Source organism: Gossypium arboreum, chromosome 4, assembly GCF_025698485.1.
Source record: "Gossypium arboreum isolate Shixiya-1 chromosome 4, ASM2569848v2, whole genome shotgun sequence".
Classification (NCBI taxonomy): Eukaryota; Viridiplantae; Streptophyta; class Magnoliopsida; order Malvales; family Malvaceae; genus Gossypium; species Gossypium arboreum.
In genome coordinates, this window is record NC_069073.1 from 73,542,192 (window position 1) to 73,563,365 (window position 21,174).

General features: G+C 39.2%; 1 long non-coding RNA gene across 1 annotated transcript; it reads right to left on the reverse strand.

The window, feature by feature from the left end:
- Nucleotides 1-462: 462 nt before the first annotated feature.
- On the reverse strand, nucleotides 463-1,620 carry LOC128291549 (uncharacterized). Its single transcript, XR_008281389.1, has 2 exons — nucleotides 1,574-1,620; nucleotides 463-764 (listed from the first exon to the last, which is right to left on the reverse strand). It is a non-coding gene; the product is annotated as an uncharacterized LOC128291549 (long non-coding RNA).
- Between the last annotated feature and the right edge of the window lie 19,554 nt (nucleotides 1,621-21,174).

Sequence of the window (21,174 nt, forward strand, 5' to 3'; positions counted from 1 at the left end):
AGTCACCCATGTTACAGGGATCGACTGCTCTGACCTTCGCGCGTTACAACTTGAATATCTCACTGTACAGAACTTAATACTGGTGCCGTTTGTTTCTAATGAAACTAGACTAAAATGGAATCTGTACATATAAGGCATGACTCCTAATTATTTCTGGATAATTTATAGCAAATTTTAAAGTTATGACAGGGGACCCAGAAACCGTTCTGGCCCTGTCTCACAATAGCTTTAATATCTCTTAACATGTAACTCCTATGACCATTTCGTTTCTTCCATATGAAAATAGACTCATCAAGGTTAATTTACATAGCTTATTCACTATTTAATACCATTCCTACAAATTTTGGTGATTTTTCACATTCACGTCACTGCAGCTGGCAGCATCTGTTTTTAAGGTAGGTCTTACCTATTTGGTAGTCTCCATGAACCAACTAGTCTTGCCATACATAGGTTCATATATGATCATTTTAACCATGCCAATGGCTGATCATGTGACCAACATTCCCATTTCCAATCCATGGTCACATCATGACACCAAATATATACATATACAAACCGCAAATAGTCTAAGTCGATACTTCACTTTTACGAGCCATTTTCGCATGGCCGTACACAAATACATCACAACATATTTAACCAACAAGGGGTAGTCCTATACATGCCATTTCAAAGTTCAACCAAAAATTTATACCAAAATAGAGACGTTGATAGTGTGGATGACTTCGACTTTATTGATCCCGAATCCGATTGCTATCGAGCGAAATCTATAAAACAGAGAGCCAAAGCAACGGGGTAAGCATTTTTATGCTTAGTAAGTCTCAAGGAATATAATCAGCTTTAATTAAAGCAATACATTCACATAGCCAAATGCATCATTTCATTAATGCACATTCACATAATCATACTTACTTCACCATCCCAACTCTTATGTTCATACACAAATAACGGCTTCATTAAGGCCGATAACTCGTTCCATCATAGGAGCGGATATTCATACGCTCTTACTTCTAGCGCCGGGTTAACACACCGCACTTACCTTGTCATTGGGAAATTTCACAAGTGCATTTGCTGAAATTTTCCAGCAAGCTATAATTTTCAAATCACATACCTTCGGAGTTTAACCGGATGTCGCTACTCGTTCAATCGCCTTGAGGACATAGCCGGTTATGGTAACCCGCACCAAGGCTCTACGGACTTAACCCGGATATCACGATTTGCACAAATGCCTTGGTCTTAGCCGGATTTAACAACCGGCACGAATGCCTTGGTCTTAGCCCGGATATAGCTACTAGCACAATTGCCTTCGGTCTTAACCGGATATCATTTTCAGCATAATTGTCTTGGGGCTTAGCCGGATATCATTCAATTTCTCATGCACACATACATCAATAATCATTGGACATACATATTTCATTTTTAGTTACTAAGGCTCAAACACAATTATAATCATTAGCATGATCGCCTTGGGACTTAGCCGGGTATCATTGAATGCTCATACACACATAAATCAATAATCAATACATCCATATTTCATTCCCCATAATTCAATTAAGGTCACTTCTTGAGGACTTACCTCGGATGTTGTCGAACGGCTTTTACGGCTATTCGATCACTTTTTCCTTCCCTTGTCCAATTGTGGCCCTCTTAGCTCTTGAGCTAATTCAAACAAATTCAATTTATTAAAACCTCATTGTGCTAGCTTATGGCGAATATGACAAGGAGTTTAAATGGTCATATGGCCACTCTTTAGCTTGAATACACAATGGTCATGCACATTTTATACTACATCAAGCAATTCAATACAATTTATTCGAGCATCAAGGAAAAGTTAAGGCCTTCAATAGGCTACCCAAGGCGAATATTCATGTACATGTTGAGGCCAATTATGCACTTAATACCTCACAAAAACAGCATGCATTTTACTAGTTAATGCTTTGCATATTGTAGCTCAAAACTTATAATATAGCATCAAGCACTCATATGTGTGCTAGGCGAATGTGCTTGCAATTTCACAATCATTCTTCAACATCTTCTTCTTTAAACAACCATATTCATCACTTAGTTCATAACCAAAACATCATGTGCAAACATATATATACATATATGAGCATGGCGAATTTCAAGGTGTCCATAGCCATCCAAAACACAAATTTTAACTAACATGCAAGAAGCATGAACCATGCTCATGAATGCATCATGGCCGAATATGACAATCATGCCCCTTTTCAACTTCAATCATGATTAAACAAAAAGAAAACTCAAAATCTTACTCAAAAGTAGACAATCCATCATTGCATGCATCATCATCAAGCTTCACACTTAGCATGCAATGGCTTTATCACTATAACAACTTTGGCCAAATACCATTTCCATGGCATAACAAAGATTTGAGCCATGGCTAACATGCACATCAAGTTAGCAACCAAAACATGCATGAAACTCCTAACACAACCTCATACATACCTTAATCATGATGCAAACTTAGCCAAATCTCCTTCTAGATCTCTTCCAAACCAAGCATGAAGCAAAAATCCTCCTTCTTCCTTAGTTTTGGCTCAAAGAAAGGATGAACAAAATTTTTTCTTTCTTTCTCTACAACTCACGGCAATGGGGGGGGAATACCACACTCACACATTTTTTTTCATTCTTTTCTTACCCATACACCTTTGTTTATTATTTCTCCCTAATGCACCAACAAAAATGTTTCATGACATGTTTTGCCCATCTCTCTTGCCATGGCCGCCACTTCATGTTGGGGGAAATTTGACATGCAAATCCTTATTTTTGCATGCATGAGCAACTAGTCATCACACATTTCCCCATCATACTTTCAAAGTTCACTACTAGGTCCTTTCTAGTGAAATTCGCATTTATAACACTAAATCGAAACATCAAAAATGTCACACACAAATTAACACATATCATAGGCATCAAAATAAATTTTAAATTATTTTTATGCCTCGGTTTTGTGGTCCCGAAACCACATCCCGACTAGGGTCAATTTTGGGCTGTCACAATTGTAGTATAGGTTGTTATGGTTGGAAACATCGATTTTGTATTATTTGTTTATTCACTTATGATTGTTATTGTTGGATGGTAGAGTAGGGCTTACGACTTACTGAGTTATGTACTCATTTGGTGTGCTTATTTGTTGTTTATTTAGGTTCTTGATCCATTTTGCGTGCTCGGACTGTCATCGAAGTCATCACACCGTCTAGCGACTTTTTGGTATCTTCTTCTTGGATGGTTTAAGAAAACATTTCGGCATGTATAGGCTATTATGTTTTGTTTGAACTTGGTATGTAAAATTTTGAATAGCCATGCGAAAATGGCTTATAAATGTTTTGAGCATAATGTTATAATCATTTGGTATGTATATGCTCATTAAGAGGCATGGAAGTGTTTGGCAATGACCAGCCATTAGAATGGGTCATCATGCTTATATTTTGGACCATATATGAAAAAGGGGTGGTTGAATCATAGAAACTATGTGTTAGAGAAAGTCTATCCTAGAAAATGATGCAGGCAGCAACAGTGACGTGGATGTGAAAAATCACTAAAAATAGTAGGAATAGAATTAAATAGTGAATAAATTATGTAAATGAACCTTGATGAATCTATTTTCATATGGAGGAAACGAAAAGGTTATATGAGTTGTATGTTAAGAGATATTTGGGTTTTAGTGAAACGGGGCCAGAACGGTTTCTGGATTCCCTGTTCCGACTTTGAAAATTCATTATAAATTAACCAGAAATAATTAGGAGTCATACCATATATGTATAAATTTATATTTGAGTCTAGTTTCTATAGAAACAAACGGCACCAGTATTGAAGCCCTGCACAGGGAGTTATTTGAGTTGTAATGCATGAAGGTCAGTGTAGTCGGCCCCTGTAATATGGGAGAAATTAACTAATAAACTGTACTAATTGGCTCGACCAAAAATTCTAGAAAAAAATCTGTAGACCGAACTATGAGTCTAGTTTCAGAAAAAAATTACAAAACTGATTTTCGAGTTCTAAAACTCAAGTTATGATTTTTGAAGCGACTAGTACACAGATTGGCAGCTTGTCTGGAACTTTTCAATAAGTGGTTTGAAGTCTGTTAACACCTCGTGTTCGACTCCGGCGACGGTCTCGGTTCGGGGTGTTACAATTTTATTGGTATCAGAGCTATGGTTTAGTCGGTTCTAGGACTACCATGGCACGTATGAGTCTAGCTATACATGCCTTAATGTTAATGTTTAAATGTGTGATGACTTGACGGTTAAAATGTTTTTTTGTTGTTTTGATTTGTAAATGGATCCCGATGTAGAGAGAACCTTGGCGGATGACGTTGAAAGTGTAGCGGCTGCTCCTGCACAAGGGACGCCGCTGTTGAACCTCGGTCATCTGCGAATAATCAAGGTGACGGGCTAAACAAGCCTTCTTTACCATGATGAATGAGTGGGTCGCATAATATGCCCGATCCAATCCGGCTGTCCAACAATTCCGAATTTGAATAATCCACCCCAAGAGCCCGTAATGCCATCGATTCATCGACCTGTGAGGCTGAGTAAGCCACCTGTAGATTTGATTAGGAAGCGGGGCTGAAGAGTTCAGGTAGTAATTATCGATGATGCCGAAAGGGCCGAAGTTCGCTTGACAACACCATTCGGTGTTTGATGAACTATCATGCACACCGATGAATGTCTAAAGTTTGCTATATCCTTGTTGTGGGACTCAGCCTACTATTGGTGGAGGACCTTGATTTCCATAGTTCCAAACGAACGAGTTACTTGGGATTTCTTTCAAACGGAGTTTCGAAAGAAATATATTAGTCAACGGTTCATCGATCAAAAGCGTAAGGAATTCCTGGAACTCAAGCAAGGCCGCATGACAGTATCTGAATACGAACATGAGTTCGTAAGACTCAGTCGGTATGCCCGGGAGTGTGTGGCTGATGAGGTTGCTATGTGCAAGAGGTTTGAAGAAGGATTGAATGAAGATCTAAGACTACTAGTGGGTATTTTGGAGATAAAAGAATTGTAACACTAGTTGAACGAGCCTGCAAGGCGGAGGAACTTGGAAAGGAGAAGAAGAAGGCTGAATTTGAAGCTAGAGACTATCGCAAAAGATCGACGGGTAAAGCTCCGTTCTCGGCTGTAAAGAAGTTCAGGGAGGACACCAATAGATCGAGGACGACTGCGGGGATTTCCATTAGACCACGACCATTGACGGACTCGAGCTACTTGGTAGCTAGTGTGGGCAATAACCGTCAAGAGAAACTGAATGCCCCAATGTGGGAGAAGACACATAGGTGAATGTTGGGGTAAGTCTACCAATAAGGCTTGTTACGGATGCGGCTCGAAGGACCACCTCATTAGAGATTGCATGAGCTTGATGAGAAGAATAGGATGCAAGGTACGAGACCTAGTGGAATGACACTAGAGGTAGACCACCAAGAATTTCGGGAGGTAGGGGTGGTAGTCGAGAGGGGCTCTTGACACTACTGTTCGATCTCGAGACCAGCGCTCCTGCTAGAGCATATGCCATCCGCAAGACGAGAGGAGGCATCCTCCCCGACGTTATCACCGGTACTTTCACTCTTTTCGATACTAATGTGATTGCTTTGATTGACCCCGGTTCTACTCATTCTTATATATGCGAAACCTTAGCATCCAAGAAGACTTTGCCTATTGAGTCTCTCGAGTTTGTAATTGGTGTCAAACCCTTGGGTCATTACGTGCTTGTCAACAAAGTGTGTAAGAAAAGTCCCTAGTGTTTCGAGGTTCTTGTTTTCCGCGGACTTGATGCTTTTGCCGTTCGATTAATTCGACGTTATTCTTGGGTTGGATTGGTTGACCATGCACGATGCGGTTTTAAATTGCAAAGGCAAGACTATCGATCGAGGTGCGCGAATAACGAGATAATTCGGGTTGAGTCTACGGACATAAAGGGTTGCCATTTGTAATATCGCGAATGTTGGCCCGAAATATGTAAGAAAAGGTGCGAAGCGTACCTTGCGTATGTGCTCGATGACAAGGAGTCGGAAAAGAAACCCGAATCTGCGCGTGGTTTGTGAATACCCGGATGTTTTCCACGAAGAATTGCTGGGTTTGCCACTGTTCGGAAATAGAGTTTGGCATCGAATTGGTACCGGTACCACTCCAATTTCGATAGCTCCGTGATCGTATGGCACCAACGAATTAAAGGAGTTGAAAGCTCGGTTGCAAGAATTGGTGGATAGAGGTTTTGCTCGCCTGAGTTTTTCTCCTTGGGTGCGCCGGTGTTGTTTGTGAAAAGAAGGATGGAACCATGAGGTTGTGCATCGACTATCGTCGACTTAATAAAGCGGCGATAAAGAACAAATATCCGTTACCACGCATCGATGATTTGTTCGATCAACTGAAGGAGCCTCGGTGTTTTGAAAATAGATCCGAGATCGGGCTATTATCGATTCATGAATTCGAGATTGAGACGTACCCAAGACTGCCTTCAAAACGAGATATGGTCACTACGAGTTCCTAGTGATGCCATTTGGGCTTACTAATGCCCCTGCGGTATTTATGGATTTGATGAATCGGATTTTCAGACCATATCTGGATCGGTTCGTAGTTGTCTTCATTGATGACATTTTAGTCTATTCACAAAATGAGACCGAACACGCTGAACACCTGAGGATAGTGTTGCAAATTTTACGGGATAAGCGGTTATATGCTAAGTTCAGCAAGTGTGAGTTCTGGTTGAGGGAGGTTAGCTTCTTGGGTCATGTGATATACTCGATCGGTATTCGAGTTGACCGAACAAAATTTCGACCATAGTCGATTGGAAACCTCAAGGAATGTTACGAAGTTAGGAGCTTTTTGGGACTTGCGGTTACTACCGACGGTTTGTAAAGGATTCTCGATGATAGCCACACCCATGACAAAACCGCTTGAGAAAGATGTCAAATTTGAATGGATGGAAAAGTGTCGAAAAGTTTCGACCAATTGAAAACTCATTTGACTAAAGCTCGGTTCTAGTACTGACCGAATCGGCAAAGAGTTTGTCATCTATAGTGATGCCTCCCTACTTGGGTTAGGTTGCGTATTGATGCAAGAAGGTCGAGTTGTGGCCTATGCGTCGAGACAATTAAAGCCACATGAGAAAAATTATCCAACCCATGATCTCGAATTGGTCGCCATCGATTCGCCTTAAAGATATGGCGACATTACTTATTTGGTGAGAAGTGCCATGTGTATTCGGATCACAAAAGTCTCAAATATTTGATGACTCAAAGAGACTTAAATCTGCGACAAAGACGATGGCTCGAGTTGTTAAAAGATTATGAGCTCGTCATTGATTATCACCCGGAAAGGCTAATGTGGTTGCGGATGCCTTAAGCCGAAATCACCGCTTGCTTTGCTTCTGAGCGATGAATGTACACTTGTCAATCCTACCCGACAATGTGTTAGTAGCTGAATTAAAGGCCAAACCATTGTTGGCTCATCAAATTTGGGAAGCTCAGAAAGTTGATGAAGAGTTGCTTGCAAAACGGGCTGAGTGTGTTCTGAACAAGGAATCAGAGTTTCAAATTGATGATGACGATTGTTTGAGGTTCAGAAGTCGTCTGTGTGTTCCAAAGAATTCGGAACTTATTTCGATAATTCTAAATGAAGCCCATTGTAGCCGAATGACAATCCACCCGGGGAGTACGAAGATGTACAACGATTTGAAACGTCGATTTTGGTGGCATGGTATGAAACGAGACATCTCTGATTTTGTTTCAAAATGTTTAATATGTCAACAAGTGAAAGCGGAACATCAAGTGCCATCGGGATTACTTCAGCCGATCACGATACCCGAGTGGAAATGGGATCGAGTCACAATGGACTTTGTATCCGGACTGCCATTGTCAGCAAGTAAGAAGGATGCGATTTGGGTCGTTGTAGATAGATTGACTAAGTCAGCTCACTTTGTCCCCGTACGTACGGATTTTTCAATGGACAAACTAGCCGAATTGTACGTTTCTCAGTTGTGAGACTACACGGGTGCCTATTTCCATCGTGTCGATAGAGATCCGAGATTTACCTCGCGATTTTGGAAGAAGTTGCAAGAGGCTTTGGGTACCGTGCTGCATTTATAGCGCTTTTCATCCCCAAACCGATGGTCAATCCGAACGGATAATTCAAATCTCGGAGGATATGTTGAGATGTTGCATCCTTGAGTTTAGTGGTTCATGGGAAAGATATTTGCCTTTGATTGAATTCGCACAACAATAGCTTTCAATCAAGTATTAAGATGGCGCCTTACAAGGCTTTATACGATCGTAAATGCCGCACCCATTATTCGGGTGAACTTAGTGAAGGTAAATTCTTGAGGTTGATTTGGTTAAGGATACCGAGCAAAAGTTCGAGTGATTCGTGAAAGTTTGAAAGCTGCTTCGGATCGCCAAAAGTCGTATGCGGATTTGAAAAGAAAAGATATTGAATATCAAGTTGGAGACAAGGTCTTTCTCAAAGTTTCACCTTGGAAGAAGGTGCTTAGATTTGGTCGTAAGGGCAAATTGAGTCCGAGGTTCATCGGGCCATATGAAGTGTCCGAAGCGAGTTGGGCGATTGCATATCGATTAATTTTGCCCCGAGCTCGAAAAGATTCACAACGTTTTTCATGTCTCGATGCTTGACGATATAGGTTTGATCCATCGCACGTAATTGCTCCATCCGAGATTGAGATTCACCTAATTTGAGCTATGAAGAGGAACCGGTTTGCATTATGAAGCGTGAAGTAAAAGAATTGCGCAATAGGAAAATCCCGTTAGTGAAGGTGTTGTGGCATAAACACGGAATGGAAGAAGCCACTTGGGAACTTGAAGACTCTATGAAAGAGCGATACCGAGCCTATTTACTGGGTAAGATTTTTCGGGACGAAAATTTCTTAAGTGGGGAGAGTTGTGACATCCCTAAATTGACCCTAGTCGGAAAGTGGTTTGGGACCACTAAACCGAAGTCGTAATAATAATTAACCATCATAATTGATGCTCATTATATGCATATATGCATGTGAAAATTTCATGTTTGGATTTTGTTAATTGTAAGTGAATTTTATCAATTAGGACTTGTGTGAGAAAACTTAGAAATGTGATAGGCAAATGTTGAAGTGGCCTATTGATGCATGCTAGAAAATGTTGTCCTTGCATGTCAAATTACCCAATTTATTCTCTAGTGGCGGCCAAGATGGATGTGGATGGGCAAATATATATGTTTAATAGATATTAAATTAAGAAGTGGCATTAATTTAGATAAAATAATATTAGTTTCATAAAGTAAAGAAAACAAAGGTGAAGGAAGACTTACCTACCAGCTTCTCCATTTTGCCGTGAATGAGCAAAGAAAACAAAAAAAATAATAGTAATACAAGAGAAATTAGAAGAGGAGTGTTCATCTTCTTCTCCATCTTGCCAAAGCGAAAACCAAAGGAAGGAATTAGAGAGCTCTTCATTAAGCAAATTCGGCAACCCTTCTTCTAGTTGGAGGTAAGTCTTGAGATGTTGGCTTTAACTTCTTTGCATTGTGAGCTAATTGTCAAAGTGCATTTCGGCAATGTCATGAAAAATCAAACTTTCATGGTGGTTGGAACATCAAGCCGTGTATCAAGAGGTTAGGAGAAGAGGTTGTTTCATGTTGTATTGAATAAGTAGAGGTCGATATAAGGTTAAAAATTTGTGAAATCTTAGTTAGGTAATGCTTGGTGCATTCGGCCATAGTTGATAGTGAAGCGGGTGATTTATTTCCTTTATGTTAAATGAATAAGTGTGAATGGGTGAAGTTTGGATTGGTTAAATGTTCATATAGGTTGTTTGATGAAAAGGGAAAAGAGAAGAATTAGATATCATCTTTGATGCTAGTGTCGTATAGGAGGATGTTGAACTTGAATAAGTAATATTCGGCTAGCATGATAGGTACGAAATATTAAGTAGATGAGATAATTGATGGGGGAAGTGGCTAATAGGGACTTTTAAATGAAATTATGCTAAGGCCGAATGTATCAAATGCTAAGTGTGCTTATATGTGTATTCGGCCAAGGAAGCATGATAGGAAGCTTCGATAGGTTTGAGAGATGAATGACCAAATGAACTATGGGTCATGTATGAATAAATTTTTATGTATGTGTGTGATTGATTGGGAAGTAAATTTGTTTGATGTAGCTCAAGAGCTCAAAGGATCGAAGTTGGACAAGGGGAAAGAAAAAGTAATTGAATAGCCGTTGAAGACGTGCGACAACATCCGAGGTAAGTCGTTAAGCATATATGTTTGATATTGCTTGAATGATTGGAAAATCTATGCAATTGTGTTTAATGGAATGCTATATATGTATAAATGATATTGTATGTGTATGGAGTGATGACAATTGTTGAATGTAAAAGAAATAGTGAAATGTGTAGAAAGTTAGCTTTCGGCACTAAGTGTGCGGGCAATACGTGTGTATGGTGACGAGATTGGCACTAAGCGTGCGTGCTGAAAATATATGGCACTAAGTGTGCGTGCTGGAAATATATGGCACTATGTGTGCGATTTACTATGGCACTTGTGTGCGATTTACTATGGCACTATGTGTGCGATTTACTATGGCACTATGTGTGCGATTCGCTATGGCACTATGTGTGCGAACATAATAAGCACTATGTGTGCCACATTCGGTTGTGGAAATAACTTGTGCATGAACGAGGTAAGTGATTGAGCTACTAACTAAATATCAAAATTGGGACTGTACGGTGTATGCATAAAATTATTTAGTACGTTGTTGTTCCAACTTGAGGAAACGGATCCAAATCGATTGGGCTGACTTGGCGTTTGATTCGGTTGAAGGTCTTGGCATGAGATCGAACCAAAAATTTAAGAATTGTTAGTATAGGTTGTTATGGTTGGAAACATCGATTTTGTATTATTTGTTTATTCACTTATGATTGTTATTGTTGGATGGTAGAGTAGGGCTTACGACTTACTGAGTTATGTACTCATTTGGTGTGCTTATTTGTTGTTTATTTAGGTTCTTGATCCATTTTGCGTGCTCGGACTGTCATCGAAGTCATCACACCGTCTAGCGACTTTTTGGTATCTTCTTCTTAGATGGTTTAAGAAAACATTTCGGCATGTATAGGCTATTATGTTTTGTTTGAACTTGGTATGTAAAATTTTGAATAGCCATGCGAAAATGGCTTATAAATGTTTTGAGCATAATGTTATAATCATTTGGTATGTATATGCTCATTAAGAGGCATGGAAGTGTTTGGCAATGACCAGCCATTAGAATGGGTCATCATGCTTATATTTTGGACCATATATGAAAAAGGGTGGTTGAATCATAGAAACTATGTGTTAGAGAAAGTCTATCCTAGAAAATGATGCAGGCAGCAACAGTGACGTGGATGTGAAAAATCACTAAAATAGTAGGAATAGAATTAAATAGTGAATAAATTATGTAAATGAACCTTGATGAATCTATTTTCATATGGAGGAAACGAAACGGTTATATAAGTTGTATGTTAAGAGATATTTGGGTTTTAGTGAAACGGGGCCAGAACGGTTTCTGGATTCCCTGTTCCGAATTTGAAAATTCATTATAAATTAACCAGAAATAATTAGGAGTCATACCATATATGTATAAATTCCTCTTTGAGTCTAGTTTCCATAGAAACAAACGGCACCAGTATTGAAGCCCTGCACAGGGAGTTATTTGAGTTGTAACGCATGAAGGTCAGTGTAGTCGGCCCTTGTAATATGGGAGACTTTAACTAATAAACTGTACTAATTGGCTTGACCAAAAATTCTAGAAAAAAATCTGTAGACGTAAATATGAGTCTAGTTTCAGAAAAAAATTACGAAACTGATTTTCGAGTTCTAAAACTCAAGTTATGATTTTTGAAGCGACTAGTACACAGATTGGCAGCTTGTCTGGAACTTTTCAATAAGTGGTTTGAAGTCTGTTAACACCTCGTGTTCGACTCCGGCGACGGTCTCGGTTCGGGGTGTTACATTGGTCAGGCCAATTAGTACAGTTTACTAGTTAAATTCTCCCCTGTTGTAGGGATCGACTACACTGACCTTCGTGCGTTACAAATTGGATATCTCCCTGTACAGGGCTTCAATACTGATGCCGTTTGTTTCTATAGAAACTAGACTCAAAGAGAAATCTATACATATATGGCATGACTCCTAATTATCTCTGGATAATTTACAATGAATTTCAAAGTCGGAACAGGAATCCAGAAACCGTTCTGGCCCTGTCTCACTAAAACTTAAATATCTCTTAACATACTGTTCATATGATTGTTTCATATTTTCCTACTAAAATAGATTCATCAAGGTTCGACTTCATAATTTATTCACTATTTAATTCCTTTCTACTATTTTTAGTGATTTTCACATTCACGTCACTGCTGCTACCAGCATCTATTTTAAGGTAAACTTTACCTATTTCATGATCCTCCATGGATCAACTAGAGTTTGTCATACATATACCAAAAGTGATCATGAATGACCATTCCCATGGCTAACCGTTACCAACATTTCCATACCTCTTGACAAACAACATACAACGATTATAATGCTATGATCAAAGTATATCTAAGCCATTTTCGCATGGCTATCCGAATTTACACAAAACCGAAGGGTACATGACCTACACCAAAAGGGTAGTCCTATACATTAACCAAGATATCCTCTCACTACTAGTCTATTCTATACATGCCATAAGATATTCCAAAGCATAGCAGTACCAAACAGTGGATAGTGATAGTGTGACTAGTTCTTGACGATCCCCGAGAACTGTAGCTTCCAAATGAGATCTATAAAACAGAGGAAACAAAGTACACGGAGTAAGCATTACAATGCTTAGTAAGTTTCAAGCAGTGTCAACAGATAACAATCAAGTTATAACATAGTTGTTCGTATTTTTATTTCACTCTTCCTTCGGGCATACCACCCCCTTTATCCAAATATGCACATCTCATCATAATCATAGGAATAGTCTCATAGATTGCTCTCAGATACATCACATAACTACCTTATGGTTTAGTTTAAATCAAGCTCACATATAAGCTTGGAGTACATACTGTTTAACCTTTCCCATTGCGTATTTTTATAAGCAATTCTTATAAAAGAAGTCTTACCGGACATAATCTCCACACGTAGTCATCGGGTCTTACCGGTCATAATCTCCACATCGTAGTCATCGGGTCTTACCGGTCATAATCTCCACACGTAGTCATCGGGTCTCACCGGAACATATTCCAAGTTTCATGTACATTTAATCACATGTTACAACATTCACATTAGCCATTCGGCTTTACCACATATGCATATCACATGATATTTTACATTAGCCATTAGGCCTTATCACATATACATACACTTTCACATTCACCACATCGGCCATTAGGCCTTATCACATATACATACACTTTCACATTCACCACATTGGCCATTAGGCCTTATCACATATACATACACTTTCACATTCACCACATCGGCCATTAGGCCTCATCACATATACATACACTTTCACATTCATCACATCGGCCATTAGGCCTTATCACATATACATACACTTTCACATTCATCGCATTGGCCATTCGCCTTATCACACATATATGTATATCATACATATTTCATATTTTCTTGTACATCAATTTCAGCAATAGCTTATAAGCAACTCAAATAGTTTCATCAAAGTTTACAACAAAATCACATATTCACTACAAGCAGTTTTTCTGACCAACAGTCACTAAGTTGTTTATAACTGGAGCTACAAAACTCAAAATCAATTGCCGTTAATTTTCCCCAAATGTAGACTCATGTATCTTCCACCCATATAATTTTCAGAATTTTAGATTTGGCCAATCAATACCAGATTTTTCTTAAAGTTTCCCCTGTTTCACTGTTTGACTAATCTGACCACTCTTCACTACGAATCAAATTTTTCATTGTACAGAATTCATAATGTGTTCTATTTGACTCCATTTGAAACTAGTCTCGTTAAGGAGTCTAAGCATATAAATCTTATCTCATAACCATTTTTGTACGAATTATAATGATTTTCCAAAAACAGAACAGGGGATTTCGGAGTCATTCCGACACTATCCCGTACAACATTAAATATCTCTTTATAGGAAATTTCTTTGCTTCCACGGTCTCTTTTATAAGAAACTAGACCAACTAAGCTTTGATTACATATTTTATTCAGCCTATAATTCCACACCAACAATTTATAGTGATTTTCTAAAATCACCTTACTGCTGCTGTCCAAGCAATTTATTACAATTTGCTCTTAAATTTCCAAGTCCAAACACTTATGAACTTACCATTTGGGTTTAAGACATATCATGGCCACATCATATCTTATCAAATCAACTCATTATACCCTATTATGATTGAATTTACTCAACGATTTATCGCTTAAAACTTACCTCGAAAGTGGTCGACGACTAGATATCCACGGCTATTCGTTTACTTCCTCTTTTCCCTTATCCGACTTTGACCCTCTAGGCTCTTGAGCTAAATCAAACAATTTACTTCCCAATCAAACACCATCACACGGCATCCATATACATTTTAGAACCATTCTTAACATATTTACTACTCAAGCATGTAACTTAACAACTTAACCATTAGTTGCCGAACCACAAACAAAACATATTCATACGTCAATATCTCAAACCTTACCATAACAACCAATATGCAAGATATCACATATACATAACTTAGCTTATGAGAACATATGTATTACATCATAAACACATCTTTTACCAATTACCTCACTTAAGCCAAATTTTTTATAATCAATCACAAAGAAAATATACCACAATCACACTTCCAAAATGAGCTACCTCCATGGCCGATTATACTTCATCATTGACATATCTCATTTTGAATCATATAATCAACATTTGTTCAAGACATCAAACCTCTTTAATTTGGCTATTACTAATATAAACATTCACAAATATATTCTTAGGAAGACCGATTTCTTTCCATAACACATTCATCATCAATACACCATCACATGCACCATTACAAAGCTTCACTTTTAGCATGCAAATGATATCAACACAATCTTACCTTAGCCGAATATCATCTCCATGACATAGTAAGGATTGGAACCATGGCTAGTTAGAACTCAAGCTAACTACTAAAATATACATGAATCTCATGGCAAAACATCAAACTTACCTTAATAGTGACCTAGGATAGCCGAATGCTTCACTCCCTTCTTCCCTTTTTCCTTCAAATTTTCGGCCAAAAGATGAATCAAAGGATGAACATTTTTTTTTTCTTCTTTGTTTTCTTTTTTCCATTCACGGCAAGGGGAGGGGGGAGCATGGATGAGACCATTTTTTTTTTCTTTCTTTGCCCATGCTCTTTAATTTATTTTTCCACCCATGATGCACCAACAAAACATGTCTATGACATGTTTTGCCCATCATCCTTTGTCATGGCCAGCCACTAGCAATTAAAAAGGGGGAATTTGACATGCAAGTCCTCCTTTTTGTTTACATGCACTATTAGATCCTTGTAGATTAGCCTATCACATTTCAAAAGTGTCACACAAGTCCTTTTGACTAAATTCACATGCAATTTACTAAATCGAAGCTTAAGATTTTCGCACATTCATATTCACATATTTTATACCATAAATATCACATCCAAATAATTTGGTGACTCGGTTTAGCGGTCCCGAAACCGCTTTCCGACTAGGGTCACTTTAGGGCTGTCACAACGAAGGTCATCGAGTAGCCGACTTGGAACTATTTTACCCAACACAAGGTAAGTCACTAAGCATGTATTTTGTATTGATTTAAATAGACATAATGTCTATGTAATTATGCCGAAAGGAATGATAAATTTATATACATGTATGTATGTGGTGATGAAAGTATTGAATGAAAAGAAAAGAGGTGAGATGTATTGAGTTGTTGATTTCGGCACTAAGTGTGCGGGTATAAACATTTATGATCATGAGATTGGCACTAAGTGTGCGGGTTTAAAATTTGTACAGCACTAAGTGTGCGAGTTTGATTATATAGCACTAAGTGTGCGAGTTGATTATATTGCACTAAGCGTGCGGACTCACTATATGTTTTTGAATCACTATTGACACTGAGTGTGCGACATTATTGAGTTGATCACGGACAGCGGATCGGGTAAGTACCTTGAGTTCGTGGCTAATAGGCGCTATGTTTATATTTGGAGTTGAGCTTGGTAAGTTTTGAACCTATGTGACAATTTTAATTGAAGTCACGTACATAAGAATTATCGTGGAATAAGTGAAAGGTCATTTAGTTGTATGATTGTAACGAAAACAAAATGATGTATAAAATGCCTCAAATATCCTATTGATTAGTATATGGAATGTGAATGTGTAACTTGGTATGAGATTGAACCGAAGGTCTAAGGAACTATGGTATAGTTCGGTTTGGATGGAGTAATTAGCCTCGCTCCATTTTGTTTCCTCTTGTGATAATGTTATTAATGGATGGTAGTGCATTGCTTATGACTTCTTGAGTTATATACTCATTCGATGTTTGCTTGCCACCTATTTTAGGTTCCTTGGACTCGTCTTTTTGCGTGCTCGGACCGTCATCTAAGTCATCACACGGATTGCAACTTTTTGGGGTATCTTCTTCTTAGTTGGTCTAGGAGAACATTTCGCATGTATAGGCTATTATGTTTTGTTGAACTTTGGTATGTAAACTTTAGCCATGCGAAAATGGCATAAATATTAAGTTGAATTTTGGTCCTATGATACTTCGTCATAAGTCTTAGTAAAAATTGGTTTGATAATGTTGTCATGGCTGATTATTCTCGGTGTTAAATTCATGATATGTATGATGAATTATTAGTTAGATTAAGGAAAAATCACAAAATAGGCATAGTTTGCTTTAGTAACAGATGCTGGTAGTAGCAGTGATGTGAGATTGAAAAATCACTAAAAATAGTAGGAATGGAATTAAATAAGGAATAAATTATGTAATCGAAGCTTGATGAGTCTATTTTCATATGGAAGAAACGAAACGACCATATGAGCTGTATGTTAGGAGATAATTAAACTCTTGTGAAACAGGGCCAGAGCGAATTCTGGATCCCCTGTTCCGACTTTAGAAATTCACCATAAATTAATCAGAGACAATTAGAAGTCATGCCTTATATGTATAGATTCCCTTTTGAGTCTATTTTCATTAGAAAATATCGGCATAAGCATTGAAGCTCTGTAAAGTGAAATATATAAGTCATAATGCATGAAGGTCAGAGTAGTCAAACCCTGAAACAGGGGTGACTTTAACTAATAAACTGTACCAATTGGCCCAACCAAAAATTCTACAAAAATTCTACCATATAGATATAGGAGTCTAGTTCTGGGAAAAGTTTACGGAACTGGATTTCGAGTTTTAGAACTCAAGATATGATTTTTGAAGCGACTAGTATGCAGATTGGCAGCTTGTCTGGGAAATTTTTAATAAGTGGTTTGAAGTCTGTTAACACCTCGTGTTCGATTCCGGCGATGGTCTCGGGTTCGGGGTGTTACAATTTAATTGGTATCAGAGCTATGGTTTAGTCGGTTCTATGACTACCATAGCGCGTATGAGTCTCGCTATACATGCCTTAATGTTAATGTTTAAATGTGTGATGACTCCTGACGGTTAAAATTTTTGTTTTGATTAGTAAATGGATCCCGGTGTAGAGAGAACCTTCGCGGATGATGTTGAAAGTGTAGCGGCTGCTCCTGCACAAGGGACGCTGCCTGTTGAACCTCAGTCATCTGCGAATAATCGAGGTGAGGGGGCTAAACAAGCCTTCTTTACCATGATGAATGAGTGGGTTGCGCAATATGCCCGAACCAATCCGGCTGTCCAACAATTCCCGAATTTGAATAATCCGCCCCAAGAGCCCGTAATGCCATCGCCATCGATCCTGTGAATTTGAGTAAGCCACCTGTAGACTTGATTAGGAAGCGGGCCGAGGAGTTCAGGCCATAGTTACTTGATGATGCCGAAAGGGCCGAAGTTTCGCTTGATTACACCATTGGTGTTTGATGAACTATCATGCACACTCGATGAATGTCTAAAGTGTGCTATATCCTTGTTGCGGGACTCAACCTACTATTGGTGGAGGACCTTGATTTCCATAGTCCCAAACGAACGAGTTACTTGGGATTTCTTTCAAACGAATTTCAAAGAAATATATTAGTCAACGGTTCATCGATAAAAACGTAAGGAATTCTTGGAACTCAAGCAAGGTAGTATGACAAGATCTGAATCTGAACATGAGTTCGTAAGACTCAATCGGTATGCCCGGGAGTGTGTGGCTGATGAGGTTGCTATGTGCAAAAGATTCAAAGAGGATTGAATGAAGATTTAAAGCTACTAGTGGGTATTTTGGAGATAAAAGAATTCGTAACACTAGTTGAACGAGCCGCAAGGCGGAAGAACTTGGAAAGGAGAAGAAGAAGGCTGAATTTGAAGCTAGAGACTATCGTAAAAGATCGACGGTAAAGCTCCATTCTCGATGTAAAGAAGTTCGGGAGGACATTAATAAATCGAGGATGACGGCGGAATTTCCATTAGAGCACGACCATCAACGGACTCCGAGCTACTTCGGTAGCTAGTGTGGGCAATAATCGTCAAGAGAAACCTGAATGTCCCCAATGCGGAAGACGACACCTAGGTGAATGTTGGGGTAAGTCTACTAACAGGGCCTGTTATGGATGCGGTTCGAAGGACCACTTCATTAGAGATTGCACGGAGCTTGATGAAAAGAATAAGATGCAAGGTGCAAGACCTAGTGGAATGACAGCTAGAGGTAGATCACCGAGAATTTTGGGGGGGGGGGTGGTAGTCGAGAGGGGCCTCTGATACGGCTGTTCGAGTCGAGACCCGTACTCCTGCTAGAGCATATGCCATTCGCGCACGAGAGGAGGCATCCTCCCTTGATGTCATCACTGGTACTTTCACTCTCTTTGATACTAATATGATTGCATTGATTGACCCTGGCTCTACTCATTCATATGTATGTGAAACCTTAGCATCCAGTAAGACTCTACCTGTTGAGTCTACTGAGTTCGTAATTCGAGTGTCAAACCCTTTGGGTCAATAAGTACTTGTTGATAAAGTGTGTAAGAGATGCCCTCTAATAATCCGAGAATCTTGTTTTCCGGCCGATTTGATACTTTTACCGTTTGACGAATTTGATGTTATTCTTGGTATGGATTGGTTGACTGTACATGCTGCAGTGGTGAACTGCAAAAGAAAAACCATCAATTTGAGGGGTGCAAATGATGAGGTAGTCCGAGTTGAGTCTACCGAGTTGAAGGGGGTGCCAGCGATAATATCTTCAATGACCGTTTAGAGATATGTGAAAAAGGGGGTGTGAAACATACCTTGCGTATGTATTTGATAGCAAAGAGATAGAAAGGAAACTTGAATCAGTACCAGTGGTTTGTGAGTATTGGATGTTTTTCCGAGGAGTTCTGGGGTTGCCTTTGGTTCGAGAGGTGGAATTCGCATCAAGATTGTACCGGTACCACGCCAATCTCAATAGCCCCGTATCGTATGGCATTAACGAATTAAAGGAATTGAAAGTTCAATTGCAAGAATTGATGGATAGAGGTTTCGCCGACCGAAGTTTCTCTCCATGGGCGCACCGTATTGTTTGTGAAAAGAAGGATGGAACCATGAGATTGTGCATCGACTATCGCCGTTGAATAAAGTGACCATAAAGAATAAATACCGTTGCCACATATTGATGATTTGTTTGATCAATTAAAGGAGCCTCAGATTTTCCAAGATAGATTTGAGATCCGGTTATTATCGGTTGAGGTTCGAGACTCGGACATACCCAAAACCGCTTTTAGAACGAGGTACGGTCACTAGAATTCTTAGTGATGCCGTTTGGGCTCACTAATGCCCCTGCGGTATTTATGGATTTAATGAATCGAGAATTCAGGCCATACTTGGATCGATTTGTGGTTGTGTTTATTGATGATATTTTAGTTTATTCACAAGGTGAAGCCGAACACGCCGAGCATTTGAGGTTAGTATTACAGATTTTGTGAGACAAGCAGTTATACGCAAAATTTAGTAAATGTGAATTTTGGTTGAAAGAGGTTAGCTTTTTGGGGCACGTGGTGTCCGCATCGGGTGTTAGAGTGGATCCGAACAAAATTTCGGCCATACTCGGTTGGAAACCTCCGAGGAATATTACTGAAGTTAGGAGCTTTTTGGGACTTGCCGGATACTACCGACGGTTTGTAAGGGGTTTCTCGATGATAGCTGCACCATTAACGAAACTACTCCAAAAAGATGTTGAGTTTGAATGGACAGAAAACTGTCAGAAGAGTTTCGATCGACTAAAGACTGCTTAACCGAAGCTCGGTGCTAGTACAACCGAGTCCGGCAAAGAGTTTGTCATTTATAGTGATGCATCCTTACTTGGGCTAGGTTGTGTGTTGATGCAAGAAGGTCGAGTTGTGGCTTACGCGTCGAGACAATTAAAGCCGCATGAGAGAAACTATCCGACCCACGATCTTGAATTAGCAGCCATAGTGTTCGCCTTGAAAATATGGCGACATTACTTGTTTGGAGAAAGGTGTCATATTTATTCGGACTACAAGAGTCTAAAATATCTGATGACTCAAAGAGATCTAAATCTACAACAAAGACGTTGGCTTGAGTTGTTGAAGGACTATGAACTTGTTATTGATTATCACCCGGGAAAGGCTAACGTGGTTGCCAATGCTTTAAGTCGGAAAGCACTGTTTGCTTTAAGAGTGGTGAATGCTCACTTATCAGTCTCACCCGATGGGGTGCTAGTAGCTGAATTAGAGGCCAAACCATTATTGATTCGTCAAATACTTGAATCTCAGAAAGTCGACGCTGAATTGGTCACTAAACGAGCTAAATGTGCTTCGAATGAGGAATCGGAGTTTCGGATTGACGACAATGATTGCTTGATGTTCAGAGGTCGATTATGTGTTCCAAGAAATTCGGAACTTATTTCGACGATTTTGGACGAGGCTCATAGTAGTCGAATGTCAGTCCACCCGGGTAGTACTAAAATGTATAATGACCTGAAACACCAATTTTGGTGGCCCGGTATGAAACGAGACATTTCTGAATTTGTCTCAAGGTGTTTGATATGTCAACAAGTGAAAGCGGAGCAT